Raw genomic sequence first — 6,188 nt, forward strand, 5'->3', positions numbered from 1 at the left:
GGATTCTGAGGCTCCGTCTAACATACTTTGGACATGTTGTGAGGAGAGACCGGTCCTTGGAGAGGGACATCATGCTTGGGAGGGTGGAGGGATAGCACAGGAGAGGAAGGCCCTCTATGAGGTGGATTGATTCAGTGACTGGGATAATTGCTATGGGTGTGTCAGAGACAGTGCGATTGGCACCGCACAGAGCGGAGTTTAGGACTGTTGTACACAGGGTCGCTATGAGTCGCAAGCGACTCGGCGGCACATAACAACAACAACACCATGCCTTTGGTTTCCCATAACTTAGCCCTGTCACCATTTTCTATGTATAAATAGAAAGTGGGGTTGATGGAAAGTTAGGGTGCTTAAGCACGAAAATGAATAATTTCCAAAATGTGTCTAGCAGTTTAAGAGCTCTAGGAGGCCTCTCCACTGTCCTAAATAAAGGGTCACTGTGAGTCAACGTTGATCCAATGGTGTTTAGTAAAAGTCCATGTGTGTGGAGGGGGGCGGGGAGAGGTAGACAAAGAGGGAAACAGAGAGGGGGAGAGAGAGATATATGGGTCATCTCCTCATGTGCTAATACAGCCTCTGAAAATGTGCTGTAGAATCAGCTATGAGTTGGTTCTGACTAAAGGACACTTAACAATGAGAGAGAGAGAGAGAGAGAGAGAGAGAGAGAGAGAGAGAGAGAGAGAAAAGAGAGGGAGAAGGGAAAGGGCGAGACGAGGTGAGGCGAGGAGCGCACCAGAGCAGCAGGAGTATCCCAGGCAGTGTAGTGCATTATGTTTGGGCTGCTGATCCTGAAAGGTCAGCAGTTCCAGTCCACTAAGTGCTCTACAGGAGAAATGCAGGCTATTTTTCTCACATCTAGGTAAAGATTAACAGCCTTGGAACACCAGTGGAGGGTTGCTATGAGTTGGAATCAACTAGACACACATATTACATGAATTGGGAAAGAGGTATGCATTTTTAATGCCATCACCATCTGCACTCTCATTTTATTGAATGATATTCTTAAGGGTTTTTGTAGAAATGAAAGGTACCATCCCTAAAAATGGGATGCAATTTCTTCTTTTACTTATGTTTCTGCTATAAATGATTTACATAAAAATGTTTAACTAAAAATCCTCTTACAATAGATGTGACCTTTCATGACAGAGCTTTCCTACTGGAATGTCATAGAAGAAATGGGTAAGAAGTATACTGACAGAATGATTTTCAAGGTCCAAGGGCTCCTAGGTAGGGCTTGGTGAATCTGTTCATTAGGCTGAGGTCCTCAGAAGTTCTTTCAAATAACCCAAAGCACTATATGAAAATCATTATTTCTATGAACGATCTTAAGATGCTCTCATGGCACAAGGCTTGGCTGTAATGGTCAGTATTTGGAGCCCCTTAGGCTTTCTGCATTGTAGGAGAAACATGTTGCAATTTGCAATTCTGTAAAGATTACAGTTTCTATCTATGGGGTTGTTCTATTCTGCATTAGCAGCGGGTTACTGAGAGTGGAAGACTTGTTATGTGCCATCGAGTTGCCTGTGATTCATAGCAATCTTATGTACAACAGCTCTGAACCCCACCCTATCACAGAGTAAGTCTCATTGTCATTGATTCACTTGCCACTATTACCCTACCTACCCCCATTACCTCAGTTACCATGTCGATCCATCTCATCTGGTGTTTTCCTTTTCTACACTGTCCCTCCACCCTTCCAAGCTAATCTCCTTTTCCAAGGACCGGTCCCTCCTGGCCACATGCCCAAAGTATGTGAGATGAAGCTTTAAAATCTTCTTTTCCCAATGAAGGAGTTTTTCTTTTGCTTTTCAAGGAGAAGAGTGAACTGGGGGTGGGGCAGGGGTGGACTGGGAGAAAAGTGCAACAATGAATGAATGGAAATCCAAAATCTTTGTAAATGTTCACTGAAATTAATAAAAAAAATTTTGGACACACAAAAAAAGTCTTCTAGTCTAAGGAGCAGCTTGGTTTCACCCTCTGCAGAACAGACCTGTTTATTTTCTTGCCCATCCATGGTATGTTCAATATATTTCTCCAGCACCACAACTCAAAAGGTATTGATTCTTCTATCATCTTTAGTCATTGTTACTCTCTGAGGCAAAGTAAGAAATTGTGAAGACCATGGCCTGAATCAGTGGGAGTCTAGAAACACTAAAACAAACAAATAAACAAAAATAACAATAATTTTTTAAAAAACCCAACCCACTTCAACTCACTGCAGTTGAATTGTTTCTGACTCTTACTGACCCTCCGTAAGGTTTCTGAGACTACAAAGCCAAACAGAAGAAGACTGCTTTCCTTTTCCCTTCAGGGCTGTTACTGGATTCAAACCACCAGAGGTGTTCAGCCTTTGAGTTTGCAGCACAACTTGTTACCCACCACACCACCAGAGCTTGCTTAACATCACTACATATATCCAAAAAGTATAGTCCACAAAGACATGTCCCACTACTTTGGTTAGTAGCAACAGGAGTCTTAAAAGCTTGCTAGCAGCCATGTTAGATGCAACTATCGGTCTTTACCTATACAGACTGAAGAAGGGAGATGTTGTTATCTGCAGCTGAGGCACCTGTGACCCATAGCAACCCTATGAACAACAGACCTAAACCCTGCTCTATCCTGTACCAATCTCACTGTCTCCAACACACCTACCCCGCATTACCCCAGTCACTGAATCAATCTATCTCATAGAGGGTCTTTTTCTCTTGCACTGTTGCTCCACCCTCCCAAGCATAACGTCCCTCTCCAAGGATTGATCCCTCCTTGCAACATGTCCAAAGTATGTCAGACGAAGCTTCAGAATCCTTGTCTCCAAGGAACAGCCTGGTTTAACTTGTTCGTTTTCTTTGCAGACCATGGTATATTCAATAATCTTCTCCAACACCACAGCTCAAAGGCATTAATTCTCCTTCTATCCTCCCTAGTCATTGTCCAACTCTCTGATGCATAGCAAGTGATTGCTAAGACCATGGCCTGTATCAGGCACACCTAAGTCTCCAGAGTGACACCTTTGCCTTCAGTACTTTTGAAAGGTCCCTAAAAGTAGACTCCCATCACAATATGTTTTTTAATTTCCTGGCTGCTGGTATCAAGAGCGTTGACTGTGGAGTCAAGGAATCTAAAGCTGTTAACAATCCAAATCACTTCATGATCTATTCTGATGCTGCCAATTGGTCCAGTGGTGAGAGTCTTTGTTTTCTTGATGTTGAGCCTCAATTCATATTGAAGGCTGCAGTCCTTGACCTTCTGCAGCAAACTTCAGGTCTTCCTCAGTTTCAGCAAGCAGGGTTGTGTCATCAGCATAACACAGATTGTTGATGAATTTCCTTCCAATCCTGATGTCACACTTCTCCCCACACATCCCAGCCTCCCAGATAATCTGTTCTGCATATAGGTTGGAAAAGGTATCGAGATAGGATACATCCCTGCCATACACCCTTCCCAATTCTGAATCATGCAGTATTTCCTTGCTCTGTTCTGATGACTGCCTCCTGTTCCAAGTATAGGTTTCTCATTGGCATGATCAAGTGTTCTGGGATTCCCATTCTAGAGAGAAAAAGCAAAATGTACAGAAACAATGAACTCATTTATCTCAGCAGCAGCTTGAGGTGCACTTTTCTTTCTTCACCACCTGCGACCTTCACTGAGCAACCATGTCCAAGGGCACTGTGGTTGGTATTGATCTAGGCACCACCTACGTCTGTGTAGGGGTCTTCCAGCACAGGAAAGTGGAGATCATCAAGGCAACTGGATCACTCCAAGCTATCTATGTCATACTTACTGATATGGAACAATTGGTTGGCAATGCGGCAAATAATCAAATTGCAATGAATCCCACCAACACGGTATTCGGTGCCAAATGTCTCATTGGACAAAACTTTGAAGATACTGTTGTGTAGTCTGATATGAAACACTGACCCTTCATGGTGGTGAACAATGCAGGCAGGTAGAAAGTCCAAGTAGAATATAAAGGAGAGACCAAAAGTTTCTATCCTGGGGAGGTGTCATCTATGATTCTCACAAAGGTGAAGGAAATTGCAGAACCCTACCTTGGGAAGACTGTTACCAATGCTGTTGTCACTGTACCAGCCTACTTCAATGACTCCCAGCACCAGGCTACCAAAGATGCTGGAACCATTGCTGGTCTTGATGTCCTCCAAATCATCAGTGAGCCAACTGCCGCTGTTATTGCTTATGGTTTAGACAAAAGGGTTGGTGCTGAAAGGAAAGTGCTGATCTTTGACTAAGGAGGTGGCACTTTAGATGTGTCAATACCCACTATTGAAGATGAGATATTTTAGGTCAAGTCTACAGCTTGGAGACACTCACTTAGGTGGAGAAGATTTTAACAATTGAATGGTCAACCATTTCATTGCAGAGTTCAAGCAAAAACATTAGAAGGACATAAGTGAAAACAAGAAGTCTGTAAGATGCCTCAGCATTGTTTGTGAGTGTGAAAAGGGCACAATTTCTTCCAGAACCCAGGCCAGTATTGAGATTGATTCTCTGTATGAGGGAGTCGACTTCTACACTTCCATTACCAGAGCCCACTTTGAAGAATTGAATGCTGATCCTTTCTGTGGCACTCTGGACCCTGTGGAGAAAACCCTGATGGATGCCAAGCTGGACAAGTTACAGATCCATGATGTTGTCCTGGTGGGTGTTTTTACCAGAATTCCCAAGATTCAGAAATTTCCTCAGCGTTTCTTTAATGGAAGGGAATTGAACAAGAATATCAACCCAAATGAGGCTGTTGCTTGTGGGACAGATGTCCAGGCGGTCATTCTCTTTGGAGACAAATCTGAAAATGTCCAAGATCTGCTGCTCCTGTATGTCACTCCACATTCCCTTGGTATTGAAACTTCTGGCGGAGTCATGACTGTCCTGATCAAGTGGAATACAACCATTCCTACCAAGTAGACGCAGATCTTCACAACCTACTCTGACAACCAGCTTGGTGTACTCATCCAGGTCTATGAAGGTGAGCTTGCCATGAACAAAGATAATAGCCTGCTTGGCAAGTTTAAACTCACTGGGATACCACCTGCACCACATGGTGTTCCTCAGACTGGAGTCACCCTTGATATTGATGTCAATGGTATTCTTAATGATTCTGCTGTTGACAAGAGTACTGGGGGGAAATCCACAAGATTGCCATCACCAATGACAAGAGCCATTTGAGAAAAGAAGACATTGAACAAATAGTCCAGGAGGCTGATAAGTCCAAAGCTGAAGATGAGACGCAAAGAGGTGTCATCTAAGGATTCCCTCAAGTCTTATGCATTTAATATACATAAGCAATAATTGAAAATGAAATGCTTCAAGGAAAGATCAATGATGAAGGTAAGCAGAAGATCTTTGACAAGTGCAATGAAATAACTGGTTTGATAAGATTCAGACTGCAGAAAAGGAGGAATTTTAGCATCAGCAGAAGGAGCTGGAGAAGGTCTGCAGCGCCATCATTACCAAGCTGTACCAGAGTGCTGGAGGCATGAAGGAACTAGAGGTCTGTAAGTCATCCTCACCAAGCTGTACCAGAGTGCTGGAGGCATGCCTGGAGGCATGAAGGAACTGGGGCAAGTCTGCAACTTCCTCATCACCAAGCTGTACCAGAAGTGCTGGATGCATGCCTGGAGGCCTCCCTGGTGGTGGAGCTCTTCCATCTGGTTGTGCCTTGTCTGGACCCACCATTGAAGAGGTTGACTAAACCAATCGGAATACTTCAACCATTCATTATTCCACAGTCATATTTTGAAGGACTCAAATTTGTAGCACACTGCAGTTGCAAAGTCTAAATTGCTAGACTAAATTTCTGGGCATTCCATACTTGCATATGGAATGTGCATAGGGAAAGAAAATATCATTGTACTTTATTACCACTGTATTGTAAGTGGAAAATTCAATGTCTCAAATAAAGATGTATTTAAAATTGGCACCTTAAAAAAAAGACACAATATGTCCAAAAGGACTGATGAACCATGAAGACCTCAACTTCCATGACCCTGAGACCACAGAACTGGATGGCGCCAGCTACCTCTTCTGGTCCCTCGAGAAGGGCTCTGTCGAATGTCCTTGTGAGACTGGAGTAACATGTGCAACAAAACTCAGAAACAAAAATGGCCAGGCTTACTTTTTTATTAAAGAGTTTTGGAAAGTCCAAGATAATAGACCATCATTAAATTTAAACA

At 43.2% G+C, this 6,188-nt stretch overlaps 1 pseudogene; it reads left to right on the forward strand.

The window, feature by feature from the left end:
• Positions 1-3,653: 3,653 nt before the first annotated feature.
• Positions 3,654-5,707, forward strand: LOC102854592 (annotated as a pseudogene).
• The last annotated feature ends 481 nt before the right edge of the window (positions 5,708-6,188 follow it).

The sequence above is a fragment of the Elephantulus edwardii genome, unplaced genomic scaffold (assembly GCF_000299155.1).
Source record: "Elephantulus edwardii isolate Elephantulus edwardi_28Jun2011 unplaced genomic scaffold, EleEdw1.0 scaffold00007, whole genome shotgun sequence".
Classification (NCBI taxonomy): domain Eukaryota; kingdom Metazoa; phylum Chordata; class Mammalia; order Macroscelidea; family Macroscelididae; genus Elephantulus; species Elephantulus edwardii.